General features: G+C 43.5%; 1 long non-coding RNA gene across 5 annotated transcripts in view; it reads right to left on the bottom strand.

The window, feature by feature from the left end:
* Nucleotides 1–14,484, bottom strand: part of LOC144268642 (uncharacterized) — a 63,130-nt gene that overhangs the window by 39,964 nt on the left and 8,682 nt on the right. Inside the window, exons 1-2 of one of the 5 annotated variants that reach the window (XR_013346823.1) lie at nucleotides 3,640–3,758; nucleotides 1,912–1,991 (exon numbers count right to left, since the gene is read on the bottom strand). The exons of 3 other annotated variants lie outside the window; for them this stretch is intronic. This is a non-coding gene — a long non-coding RNA (uncharacterized LOC144268642). Of the gene's footprint in view, nucleotides 1–1,911; nucleotides 1,992–3,639; nucleotides 3,759–14,060; nucleotides 14,446–14,484 lie in introns of those variants that run through there. One more of the 5 variants, XR_013346821.1, reaches the window with a different exon arrangement.

The following is a 14,484-nucleotide window of genomic DNA, read 5'->3' as shown; positions in this document are numbered from 1 at the left end:
CAATGGTCAGCTCCCCTGCATACAACAGTTCCCCTGTCTCTATGCAATCTGCTCCACTACTGTAGGAGATCCAGCCCCCTCCCTTGCCAGGCTTTCCCCACTTGTGTAGAAAAACCATTGTTCCATGGTGGGGTAGGCAAGTAGCTGAGAGTGATTCCAAGTAGATGGTCCCATATGGCTCTCAGGGACAGTCCTTCAATGAGGTGTCAAACACCTTTCCTGGGCAGGGCAGCTGTCTTGAATACCATGGAGTAGATTGTTTGGGAGTATGTCCAGGCTGGTTTTCAACACGTAATACAAAATGGAGTTCATTCTTTGATGCAGACATATCCAATTCTGTCACACCAGTTTCCCTTATTGTTTTTTTCCAACTGCTCATTTCTGGAACTAATGAGTGTAACATGCCCAGGGACCTGTCAACAAGTTATATCTACTGTGCAGTATCACCAACCGTTAAAAAGCCATGACTGAACACCCCCCAGACCAGGAGATTTTTTTAAAAGTAATAAATGTTGGGTTCTTATTCATGTTCTGGATTTGAGCTTTGGGGGTGGGGGGGAGAATCACATTTTCAAGCTATTCTCTGTAAACATGAGGGCTAGAAACTTTTAAATAAAAGCAGAAATTCTCATGTATTCACATGACTCCAGGAGTGGGAGCTTTAAGGAAAATACCAAATATCATGGGACATGCAATAAAATTATAAGAGCTGGCAACATGTCTTCAACACCAGCCATTCCCAGTGAGTACTTGGTATATGTATGCAGTTTCCAAAATGACAACACAGGACACCTTTTAATCCCATGGAAGCTACTGCATCAGTCCAAAGAAGCCTGTGTTGTTAATTCATAGTTTACAAAATTGCACTGATTGTTTACCTGCACTAATATGTTTGAACATTGACAAATGCTGAGAATTAATTTCCTTCCAAGAATAGTAGCTGCTCAGACATGTAAAACATTTTACAGTAATGTACACTATATATTTTAATAGGTTAAACTCCTGAGACTGCTGTTCAAACAATAATATTATCCAAGTAATCCAAACAACAGGTTTTTCAACTAAAGGTCAGAGGAACAAATCCCGGTTTACAAATTTGCAATGCAGCACAAGGCAGACAAGTCACTGCCAACTAAGTATTCTGAGGAGCGAGATCTATGGGACAAAAATGAGCAAATGCCCATCCACTACTACAGCTTCCTTTTGCCCGGGAGCTGGATCCTGTTTAAACTGAATGGGCCCTAAAATTTGAGATATGGAATTTTCCTCTTTACCCGCTTTCAGCTTGCCTAGTGCAAACTCTGATACATTTAGACAGAATTAAAGTGACCGAATTTCATGTGACCTTCAGTCCTTGTTCAAAGAAAACAAAAACTATCACAAGGCTTTGCAAATTCAGCGATCGTATAGTAAGCAGCAATAACCTTTGAACTTCATATGGTCTTTGATCTTCCTCTCGAGTCTGCAAAAGCAATTTTTAAATGGGTAATCACCTATGAAGTTTTTGAGAGGAGCAACAGCTAAGCATGAAAGTAACAATTTAGGATTCTCTATATCCACATTATATAGCCATCCAGGTAGAAAGCAGGGTGTAGCCAGAGTGGGGCCTGGGCTACATCCACTGTTTAAGTACATAAATTTGTTAAAAGCCTGTTTTAAAAAAAAATACTTGTTAAAGGGATGTATGGGGTGATATTCAATGTATTTTTAATTCAATGAGTTTTAATTGTTTCTAATCATTTACAATATAAATGATTTACTGAGACATCATCGCCCATCCACCATAGAAGAGCTCTGCCCCTAGTTGGTTCCTCCAGCACTTGCACCAGGAAACTGTCCCCTACACTTTCCAAAAACTTTCCAAAAACAGTCACCAGTCTGTTGTGAGTGGACCCATAGGTTGGAACTCACCTAAATTTCCATTCTTAGCTACATCACCGGTAGAAAGCTGCACACATCTTGAGTTGCACTCTGTTCTTCACCACCTAGACCTGGGGGACCAACATAACTAAATGACCATGTACTGTATGGCTTTACAGTTGTTCCATATTTGTGCCTCTTTTTGACCAGTCCCTTTTAGTACAGAATAGCAGATCAGTGAATGGAACTGTACAAAATTTGGGACCACTAGGGGTATTTATCCAAGATGGAACGCAAATCCAGACTGACCAAAATGCACTGACATTGAGAGAGTTAAACCATTGCCAGCCCTCCCAGCTAGACTGTGTCTACACTGAGAATTTTGGTGAATTCTCTCCCACCACTGGTGTAGCTCCATTGTTAGTAATAGACTGGGTGCAGGTGCTTTTTCCACTGTATGGTCTAGACCTGCTCAGAGCGATGACTCAGAGAACTGTAAGTGCAGCAATGATATCAGAATCTGTAGTTTTTCCAAAGGGATGGGAAAGAAAAATAATGGAGACATACAAACCTTTGCACAGCTTTTGTAAGACCAGCAATAAGGCTGGTTGAAAAATAAAAAAATAATTTAACAATTTCAGAAGTTTAAATTTGTGTGTGTTCTGCCTTGTTTTTTATATTTTCAAAAAGCGCTCGTGAAATATTTTTAAAGTCAATTTTTGAAAATGGAAATATCCCCTCAAAATTTCAGTTTTCAAAAATGATGGGGGGAAACCCAAAAGGAAAGATGAAAAAGGAAAAACAAAGGAGGCAAAACCAAACACTGAAAAATGATAAATGAAAAATTCTGAGAAAAATGTGAATAGAAAAATTTCAAACCCTGAATTTTATTTTTATTTAATAAGCCATTTTTCAACAATAAAACTCTAATTAAGTTGACCAGCTCTGTGCTGCAATTGCTTGGACACAGGACAAAGCTAGAATCCTGGGGCCAAATTTGGAGTTGCACCTATTTGTGTCAGCAGAGTGGTTGGCCTTTGGATGAAAAAGCATTTGGAACAATGGCATGAAGACTAGTTGGCCATAAGCAGCATGTAGAGGTTTAGGCCACATGAAGCCCACCACAGTCAATGGAAAGCACATAGTTAAAATCCCACACTGCTCTGAAATTTTACAATAGTAGAGCCCAATCCCATTAGAAACTGGGAGCCTATTGAAACTCCTCCTCAATGCCCGTCAAATTTGCATCACGCAGAAAGCGAGCCAGAGCACAGCCAACTGCAGCTGGGGAGACTGGTTATATTCTGGCTTGGGAATATCTGTTTTTCAGCTGCTAGAGAGTGCTCAGGAAATTCTGCTGATACAGGCCAGAAAACTAGTTTGATGTGTAACAGTAGTCCAATCAGTCAGGGCTATAGCCTGAAACCAATGTGTCTCTGTTCAAGGACGATAAGCCAAGACCAGGAGAACATCCGGAGTCACTTCAGATAATTGTAGTGCTCTTATGGGTTTGGGATGGGCTTTTATGCTCAGCTTCATTAACCCAGGAATTATTTGCCTTGTTTACCCAAGGCAAACTCCTCAGCTGGTCTGTAGTTTGGATCTGCCTTCCAATTTTCTGTTTTCCTGTGATTTCCTGGAAACATAAACTATGTTTGCCAGCCTGATAATACAAAATTTATGGAGCAAATAACATCTACAGGAAATCTATGGCTAGATGACCCAGCCTACCTGACTCCAAAGATAACACGATACTATATAATTTAATGTTTAACTTACACATTTAAAGGAGCAGCAAACACTTGTCTTCTGTAATGCCTTTCACGGCAGCCAACCATGTCACTGCTTGTTGCCTGACCACAGTTGAGCTTGTTCTTTGCATCACATGGTTTGCTGTCAGGGCGTCAAGTTACCGTTTTATTCATGTTATCTAAGTTCTCGTAGTCATGGTTATAAAAAAGAGAGATACTAGGAGCATGGTTCTACCAGATACTGCCAAACTCAGAAGAGAGAGAGGGAGATCTTTCGTATGACACAGAGCGTGCCACACATCCACTCGTAGTTATTATTTTAAGATTCTTATTTTTCCACATGGCCATTGTCACAGTTATATTTCTTCAAAGTTATAATTAAAGAAAGCTCCGGAGTACTATTAGCTATTTCAGGAATAGTGTGGGCTAGTGGCTTTATCTTGGGAATAGGAACCAAGAACACTAATGTTCTAATCCCAGCATTGCCATCAGCTTGTTCTGTTGTCTTGGGCCAGTCACCACTGGTGTGCCTCAGCTTACTCATCTGTAAAATGGGGATAATAATTCTTGGCTGCCTACCAAGGGTGTTGCAAAGAGAAATGTGTGTAAATAAGTCCTAAATATTACTCCTATTTCTGCTTCCAGGCAGAAGTCCAGTGTGATGATGCATTTTGAGACATAGGCAATGGCAGCATTTGGACAGACGAGAAAGCAGGAGGCTTGGGAAATCTAGGTCTGCAATTGGCATCTCGAGTGGCTTAGACAAGTCATCTACTCTTGTGCATCAGTCCCCTACCTATAAAGTGGGGGTGATAATACTGCCCTTCCTCAAAGAAGTGTTGTGGGATAAATTCATTGAGATTTGTGCAGGGCTCAGATATTCATCACCATGAGTCTATGGCAGGGGTTCCCAAACTTCATTGCATCACGACCTCCTTCTGACAACAAAAATTGCTACTTGACCCCAGGAGAGGGGTGGGACCCAAAGCCTTCAGCCCCAGGCGGGAGCCTGTAACCTGAGCCCCTCCACCCAGGACTAAAGCTCAAGGGCTCAGGTTTCAGCTCTGGGCGGTGGGGCTTGCGCTCGGGCTTCAGCCCTGGGTGGTGGGGCTCGCAGGGCGTCAGTAAGTCTAACACCAGCTCTAGCAACCCAATTAAAACAGGGTCGCGACCCACAGTTTGAGAACCGCTGGTCTATGGTGATGGGGCCATATGCATAGATAGATATTAGAGCTGGTCGGAAATTCATCATCAAAATGCGTTTTCAATGGGAAATGCAATCTCCACAAAATCAACATTTTCCAGGGCACAGCTGCGGTACCTCATGGGAGTCCCATGACCATGGTGCATCATGGAAGATGTACAGTCTAGACCAAAGAGGAGAATGGGGATATGTGGCACCTGACCTACAACTCCCATGAGGCACCACAGCAGCTCAAGGTGACACAGATTAATACTGAACCAAGTTGAAATGAAATGTTTTGACATTGCTGTATTATAGTTTTTCTGAACTTTCCATTCCACAAGAAAACAATGATTGATATTTCTACTATTCATCCCACTTCTGGATGAAAACACATTTGAAATATCATTCCCCATGGGAGAGAAATTCCAATTTTTTACTAGCTCTCATAGATCTAATAACACTGTTAAATTAACCAATTAAGACATAATACTTTAGCTAGTATAGCTGGCTGTACACCTGGCTGGTGATCACATCCGGCCAGAGGTATTCCCCCGGTAACTGAATGCACCCCTGTATTCACACCCTACACACTACTATAATGATATTTGTACAAAATATGCCTTGTGAGCTATCATTTGAAAACTAACAACTCAATGGTCAATATGGTGAAATGTACGTAGCAACATGGTGTGTAAAGTTATGAAATCCCCCATGCCTGATGTTAAAGGCATGTTCAAACTCATGTAGCCCCAATTAGGTAGAACTTGTCAATTAGGTAAACCTGTCTTAAACAAAGGGATGTGTGTATACCTCAATTTGCAAATAAGTTGTAATGAATCTCAAACAGCAAGAGCACGAAGAAAGAAGACAAAGAAAATCTGCATTTCAGCATACACAGGTGAAAAGAAACAGTGTAACACCTCTTCTTCATCAGACTTCATTCATGTCTCCTTGCTCTCAGCGGGAGAGAACTTTATCTAGAGGTCATTCTCAGGACAATGCATTTCAAAGAGTGATTGAACGATAAAAGTAAGGGCAAAAAAAAAAACCCCAAGTTATCTCTCCCGCTCTTTTCTACTAAGACAACAATAAAAAAATAGCTGTTGAGCAGATCCTGGCCTGAGAATTTGGTCGGGATTGTCCTGAAAACTTGTGGTAAGAACTTAGGCTTAAATAAACCTCCGTTCATTTTCTTGCAACCATTTCTGACTTTAATGCCTTATACTCACTTAAAATCTCTTTGAATTTAAATAAACTTGTTCTATTGTTTAATCAAAACTAATCCACTCTTGTGAATTGTTTGGGTAATTCCATTTGAGGTGGCAAGCTGAAGTACCTTGATTCCCTTAGAGGGGCAATAGATTTAATATATCTGGACTAAGAGAGTTGGACAGTGCTAAACATGTTTTTCAGGAGAATCGGGATGGAGAGTGTGTTGGGGTCACCCTGTGTGTCATCACCCAGGCTGGGAAGCCAGAGTGTGACTGGACAGCTAGCAGGCTGTTTGCGAGCAACCCAGGTGGGAGCTACAACAGCAAAGCATTGGGAGACCCCCAAGATTGCAGGGCAGGGGCTGACACAGCTCCTCACTGATCTGGATTGCATCCCATTATGTCATACCTCCACACCAGGGCAATTCCCCAACTGGCTAGTTAAGCTGGCTTTAAGCTGTTCTGCACTACTGCCTTTACAAGGGATAGGGTCTGGCCCAACATATCTGTCTGTCTATACACACACTCTCTCTCTCCCCTCCAACCCCACAACAATCCCATAGGGCTGCTTTGATTAGTACTCTGCAGCTTTCCTCCCTTGGCAGGGGCTAGTCACAGTTGTAGTCCTCAAACTGCCCAGGACCAATCCTCCCCCCACTGAAGCTAGCAACAAAACTCCCATTGGCTTGAATAGCGCAAGGGCAGGCTGCCTGCTCACGGACAACCACCAAGAGTAGGGTCAGTCTCTTCAAGGCAGGAGGGGAGAGAGGAGCCACAGCCACATATAACGTGTACTGAGCATGCTCACAGGCAGGGCTCAGATGTGCTTGGTGCTGCACATTTTTGAAGGGCCTAACGGGCTACTTTGGCCTGTGGTCATCATAGCTGGGGGAGTGTGCTCAGGTGAGGAGCAGCAGCCCTGGGAGCTCCTTTTAGGGAAATGTGTGTCTCCACACCAGCAGCAGAGAGTAGCCAAACAGCCACACTTTGGCCTGCATTTGGAGGACACAGTGTGTGTCAATCACTAAGTGTTTCTCTAATAGCTATTATTCCAAGCATGAGAGCAACCACCAGTCAGAACCTTTCCTATGGTTGATTCACTTATTATGGCTTCATCTCCCTGTTGTCATGGAAGCTGCTCCGAGAAACAGTCACCGGTAAAGGAAACCAAGAGAGTTCACAACACAAAAGCCAAACCAAACAGAACTCAGCTCTAGAGTTGCAAAGCAACAATCAGTGGTGCTCTCTGGGACCATAATCCCTCCTCTACTCCAGACACGTAACACAGTGGCATTCTGGCTCTCATCCCAATCCCAGGCTCAAAATGGCCTGACCGCCCTGGCAGCAGCACAAACAATTCATTCTCCAACACGCCAGAGTTTTGTATTGCTTTGTATTGCAGCAGCACCAAGAGGCAGGGATCAGGGCCCTGTTGTTCTAGGTGTCGTACACACACAAAGCAGGAAGACAGTGCCTGTCCCAAAGAGCTTGCAGTCTCAGTAAACACAGCTGGGGACAAACTGACTTCACCATCATTTCAGTAACTGGTTAATACCTCCTCCAACCACCTGATCTGGGCTGAGCCCCATTTGTTACCACCAACCCATATGTTTCCCAATGCAAACCAGCCCTCTATTAGGGGAATTCTTAATATTTTTTCCCAGAAAGAAAATATTTTTTCTTTTCTGTAGGCCACTCCAGCAGCTTCTCTCTGAACATCTGGACTGCCATCAAGCAGGCTGATTTTATTTGTCTCCTATCTGGCTGCAGTGCAATCATTTCTGATTTGGGAAGAGCTCGGCGCCTGTTTCTACAGTTTGCTGAGTAAGAGAACCACAGATCAAAGTTAATTCATGCTTTTGAAGACTCACAGGGGCTCTATGTTGCCCTAGCTCCTCATGCACAAAGGTCCCTACATGGGAACAAATAGCAAACTGTAGCAATGACAAAGCCAGCAGGACACTGGAAAGGAATTCAGCAAATGGAAACACACACACTTTGAAAAAGTATCCAGATTAAATTTGTGGTTGAGCTGTTTAGGTCACAACAGTCTTCTTTCTTTTCAAAACATGCCAAGCAAAGGCTGAGCTAATTATAGCTAATGTACCAGTCACAAACTGGGCGCGTAGGAGGGAGACTGGTTCTAGCATTCCCTAAAGAGCAATGGTTAATCCTATCCCCAGGCAAAAACAAATTAAAAAACAACCTTCCATTAAACTGAAGTTAAGACTGTAAATACTTATTAATTATTTCAAACAGCACTTAAGAGAACACTGTTGCTCTCAAAAATAACCCTAGAAATCCTGGAAGTTCAACTTGTAAGGCTACACTTAGATGAAAGTCAGTGTGAGAAATCCTGGCTCCATTGATGGAAAACTCCCATAGACTCCAATGAGACCAGAATTTTACTCCAGATTTGTTGGGCCTAAAACTAAATTGGAATCTCAGAGTATTATTACTGGGGTGTCCCAGAGGCTATAAAAATGCCAGGGACAGAACGTGGCTGCTCTAATGCCCTTCCATGCAAGAGAAATTCCTGAGCTACCAAACTCAGTTGTGGCAATAATGCCTCACATTAGCAGGTGGAACTCCTTGATTTAAAATGCTCCCTGCCCCAGTCCTGTGGACGTGCTGCATAAGAGTGCTCTTACCGCTCCAGACTCCAGTGGGGAAATTGAAAAAGGAAGCAGAGCCTGCTGATGTTGAAGCACATGTTGCTGACCTGAGACAACTTGCCTCCGCTCGTGCCCTGGAAATAAATTTTCCCCAGCAGTTTCTCCAGTGACATTCTAGAATGCATTTGGAGGCTGTAATTTTAAGTTATTGGGTGGATTAAGATGCAGGCTGTGGTAGGCCCCAGCATTGTTTTGTTTTCAGATGTGCCACTGAACTACACATATTCATCCAACAAAGGAAAAGTGACCTTGCCAAAACTGAGATAGGGGCTGAGACTACTACAGAGATTCTAACATTTCCAAAGCTAGGTTTCTAGATGTAAGTGGGGGAATAGTCCCGCTATTGTGGGGAACTTTCCTGGCTTCTGCACTACCCCGGTGAAGTGGGCTAGCAAAAGGATCTGAGTCCTCGCTCCCCCTTCCTTTACCCAGTGGCCTCCCTGCCCTTGAGGGCTCCCCTTCCACTCTCCTGTCTGGCAGAGTCCTCGTAACCCCAACAAGGCTGGGCCCAGGATTCCTGGGGGGCTCGACCCCCAACCCTGCTGTGGTCACCTAGGACAGGGGCTAGGGTGTCCCCACTCCAGGGTACTCTCTCTGCACTGGGCACTTCTCTGACCCACTGACCATTACATACAAGTTAAAGCAAATGCAAGTTATTTAATCAACAATTCATTTTAAAAAGAATAAGGAAAAATGGGAAAGGTTAAACGAAACACATCAACCATTCACACAGCCCGACATTAAAAAAGGGATTCAAAGAGCACTGTCACAGACTGGCAGTGTAAAAAGTGCCTTGGGCTTTTCTTTTCAAATCAGGCATAAATCAATTGCCAGCCACCCCTATTGGCCAGGTAAATACACAGAAGCTTCCCACTAAAGCAGCTTTTAATGCTATTTAGTTAAATCAGTTCCTGGCCACACATCCCATGTGCGTGGCACTGACTGCATAGGTTACATTTTTACACAGCACAAGCTGTTTTTATTAACATGGAGAAAAGGCAGGCAGCTAAGAATTCATTCCTACACTGCAGCTCTGGACTAAGCAAAGATTCTTCTCAAGGGGTGATGGGAGATCTTTTGGGGAAGAAGTAACCCAGCCCATCCTGTCGAGTGGGCAGGGTGTGCCTCCCACATTCATGCCTGTATTGCAGACTTGTGCACGTACTACTTTTATTAACCGCAGTGCTTGTTTAGAGGAAGGTGATGCAACAGCCACATGGGAAGGTTGAACTGTATTGTACAACACTATTTACTGCTTCTGAAAAGAGTAAAGAAATCTGACGTTTGCTGCTCTGTTTGCTAACCGCCTGGTCTGTGGCTTTCGTTAGCTGCTCAGGTGTAAAAGCATCCGGGATCAAAAAGTAGTGTATCTGGGTGGAACCACAGAGGGAGGGAGAACCATCACTGACACATACTCCCCTGGTCCCTAACCGTGCAAGCCCTTCCCTGGGGACTGAGCTTGGGGAGGAACAAAGGATGGTCCTTTTCCTCTGCATCATTTCTTCCCTGTTGCACTTTCCCTGCAGGGGTTCAGGCGTAAGCTACTTCTGACCCAATCAGCACTAAAAAATGCTGGTTCCTCCACTCCTCAGTTAAACATCCTTTCCCTGCAAGGGGCTTTGGGATAAGCAGCAGCTGGGGAGAACTTGCAGGACTTGTGCTGCCCTGGGACACAGCAGGGGGCGGGGTGGCCTTGTGTATCAGTGACTGAGCCATTTTCTTATTCCATGGAGTGGGGGTAACACTGCTTCCCCCCAGGAAGTGATTGAACAGAATTGTACAGTCCATGGAAATAACCCATGTAAAGGACCATTTGGCCTTCTATGTTTTATAGCTTCAATGGCCAACCTCCTCTTGCAAGATCGTAAGTTCCAGGCTCATGGGCAGTCCTTGGTACTGGCCTGCTCCATGGTCATAAACCCATCGTTTTCAATTGCAGCAGCACAACTAAATCAAATCTAAACCCACAACAAGGGAATGGATTTAAATCAAAGCACAAAATGCCGCTAAATCAGTAATAAGAATTTACGAGATAAAGAGAAACTGGAAAATGCAAATTCAAATGGCCAAGTTGGACCTTCAAAAATTAGTTGAAGATGGATACTAATGAACCTCTAGCAACAGATTCACTGTTAAACCCCAGTACATTCAAATCCAGGCAGGTCTATTCGTGCAAGGCAAGCTGCAGACATGTCGATCTGAAGCAGCATTTCTTCTAGGACATAAAGCAATACGTTGAAGTTCAGATCAACAGGGCATCAACTATCTATTGTAAACAGTGTTCAAGAGGGAGAGAGCAGAGGGCAATTCTTTGTAAGTCATTTGAGAGACACACTGCACTTCCAGAAACAATGGGATAATAGTGTCAATAATGTAACCTTTCCACTGAATAACCTCCTGGGAAGCTGTTATCCTTATCGCTAACTGGGAATCATTAACCCTACAACTGAAAGTTCATCCTCATACAGGTTGGAATGTAGTCAATGGAGCTAGATAATACCCACTTTTCCCACATTTACATATTTAGGGTTCACTTCTCAGAAGGTTGAAGCCTAAGGTCTGTGTAAGTTTGAGCGCATGCAGTTGTATGGCTACTCAGTTATTGCCATTGTCCATGCCAGGGGGGCTAAATCTCCATTTGTACACAGAAAAGCTGATTTTCATTAGCAGTTCTGTGGTGATCTGGACTCGGATGTATGTGACCTTCCATTGAGTTCCATGGGAACTATATCCACCCAAGGGCAGAATTTGGTGACAGGCAGGACTGGACATTAATATGGGTAGAGTCACACTAGCAAGGATGAAAAAGCAAACAAAACAAACAACGCTCTCCCCCCTCCACTGCCATCACCAAGAGTTTTGGAAGGGCTATAAACTAGAGCTCACTGGACAATGACTATTCCATCTGGCGGAAATTTCCACTGGAACAAAAACTAACCTTTTGAATGTTTTCACCAAGCCAGAATTGTGTCAAATGCCTGTTTTTGGATCGAAACCGGCGCGTGCGCACACATCCATGCACGCCCTCGTGGTTAGGGCACTGGCCTGAGAGAATCTGCTGGATTCAGAGCATCTCTAAGTTACATGCACACAAGAATTACTTTACCCACCGCTGAAATACAGCCTCCCCTCTGGGGAGAAACATGGCAGCTTTTAACAGCTGACAGCAATGCTAACAATGGCTTTGGACAGGAAGTGAAAAGTACCACATTCAGTTGCCTCTGCAGAGGAAATTTTAGGTGGACAGTATACAATTACCCAAATTACTGAACAGTAATAAAAATGCAGAAAAAAGAAACCAGAGACTCAAGGTGTTCTTTGCTCCAATACTCTCATGTTCTAACCATATTAACAGTCATGACATGACGCAAAGGCAAAGCTTGTCTGACATGTAAAACCATGAAACAAACAAAGCAGCTGGATGGAATCTAGGCAAGGGTGGCCAGTTGTTATTCCGATAATTCAGTCTTATGAGAAACATATTAGAGACTATCACCTTTCCCGTAACAGGCTGGCAGGACAGGTTTTACAGCACTTCAGGTCAGGTTACCCTGTGCTAATTGGTGGTGGCCCAGGGAGGATAGTAAACCTGGTGTTTATAGCACTATTGTGCTATGGAGAGATCTTTATTCAGGTTAATCATATTTCTCATTGTGATTAATTTTTATACAGGAAGAACACCGTTGTAGAACTATGGCAAGGTGCCTCCAGCAGAGTTCACTTAATAACACATGCCCTTTCCCCCACAAGGCCTTTTAGCTCAGGGGAGTGTAGTATCACTTTAAATAGCTAATAAGTCTTTTATCTGTAGGAGGAAGAACTCTATGGCCGAATGTGAATTTTCTCTCTCTAACTGCTGTGATCTTATATGAGGCTCCTATTTGGGACATGCCCACTAAGATCAATACCCTTGAGTTGCTTGTGTTCATCTGAGAATGCAGACCCCATTAGATTCCCTATTTGGGGTTCTAATCCTAGGGAATGAGAACAGCAATTTAAGTGGAAATTGTGGGTAATGCCTCACTTAAACAAATACAAAGGTTGTACAAGGTGGCAAAAAGTTGGGAACTGACCCAACTCCCATTAAAATAACTGAAAGACTTTAATGGGGCTTTGACAGCTTCCCAAATGGAGAAGGGGCTCTTGCCTTCATATCATTGCAGGATTTTCTCTTTTGCCCAAGTTCCCCTTCTTTGTTTTTCATCGATAGATCCTCAGGCATCTCTCTCTCTCTCCATCCCCCCATGATGGATTTAGACGGCAGACTATTATACTTTCTCTACCTTGTGGAACTATAAACATTGAATTCTATCTTTAAAGCCTGAGTCTGACCTTATGATTCTGTCAGGTTTTTCTTGTTCTCTTCTCTCTGAGTTGAAAAGAGGCTGACTACCAGTTTTATTATCTGATTTCGAGTCTCCTAAGAAGTGCAATCTAACCAGCGTTAAGTTGGCCATTATTATATATCCAGGAAACCTGCTTGAACAGGTAAAGAACATCCTGGCAGCTTTGGCTGGCAGGTTTTTTTTATTTACAACATGCACTTTAGGTTACAGCTATGTGGCTTGAGGACAGCTGACAGTGTAATTAAACTAATAAACTCGCTAATTTTGGGGCTGTCCCTTATCATAAAGATATCACAAGTATTTAGTGTGCACATGTACAGTGTGATAATGACACATAACCAGTAGGACAAACAGCAATCATAAGAGATTTAACTGGAAAGCAAGGCATTAAATCTGACCCTACTTTATAAATAATAGAAGGCTGACTTCTACCACCCTTTCTAATGTTGAGTAGATCCTTATGCTCAGCAACTAATCCCACTGAAGGGTAAGGTATTTCTTAATATGAGTAAGGATGGCAGAATCTGGACCATAAAACAATATGGCAAGAACACCATGATAGCAAAAACACCTGTCCCCCATTGCATCTATACATTTCATATCTGAAGAGGGACACCAACATTACTGCCATAGACAAAGTCAGTGGTGAATGATCCAGGAGAACTCAGATAAAGTAAGGACAGCATTAGGGATTAAATAGTACACCTCATCCAAAATCTAATGCTAAACCAAGACAAAACAGGTGATTCTATGGCAGGAAATATTACAAAAATATTCCCATTTGCTTTCCCAGAGGTCAAATGAGCACCGATTTCTCCCTGACTATGTAAGAACCGTCAGAGAGTACAAACTGTCCTCCACTTTGGAGGAAACCTTCAAACAGCCCCGCCAAGTTCATAATCAGAAGGAAGCTGCCCACAGACCAGGACCGACCAGCTCAAAGTAGCACCAGACACAGCACCAGATGCAAAACCTGCCAACATATCTCCACTGCTACAATGAGCTTCCTGTGTGCGGGCCAAGATACAAACCCGTCAGAAAAATTCTGGCTGTGACAAGGAGTGCAATCCTACTAATGCAGCTCAGTCCACCGCTCTGTTGGAAGCACCTCCAGGGTAGTTTGGTCTCCATGCTGGTCATCTGATTTCCGTAGAGCCTCAATGTTGAGGGTGCCAGCAAGAGTGCGAGTTGCGACGGTTGTGGTAATGATCTGGCCTTCCTGGTGACATCCCATTTCCTTCCCCCGCATTGCAAGTTAACCTCCAACCTCACCTCTGTCCTACAGGGAATTCCTTTTTCCATGGGTAGTGGGTCTCACACTACACTGTCTCACACTGCTGCTGGGCTGAACACCTTTCACCATAGTACTCTACAGCAGCCACTGCATTTGAGCTCATCTTTGTGCAAAGGCTTCCCAAGAGTACCTGACAGCTGGCCCACGAGATGCGGGATGAA

This window comes from Eretmochelys imbricata, chromosome 8, assembly GCF_965152235.1.
Source record: "Eretmochelys imbricata isolate rEreImb1 chromosome 8, rEreImb1.hap1, whole genome shotgun sequence".
Taxonomy (NCBI): domain Eukaryota; kingdom Metazoa; phylum Chordata; order Testudines; family Cheloniidae; genus Eretmochelys; species Eretmochelys imbricata.
Note: the sequence above shows the minus strand (reverse complement) of the source record. Positions and strands in the feature narration are given on the sequence as shown.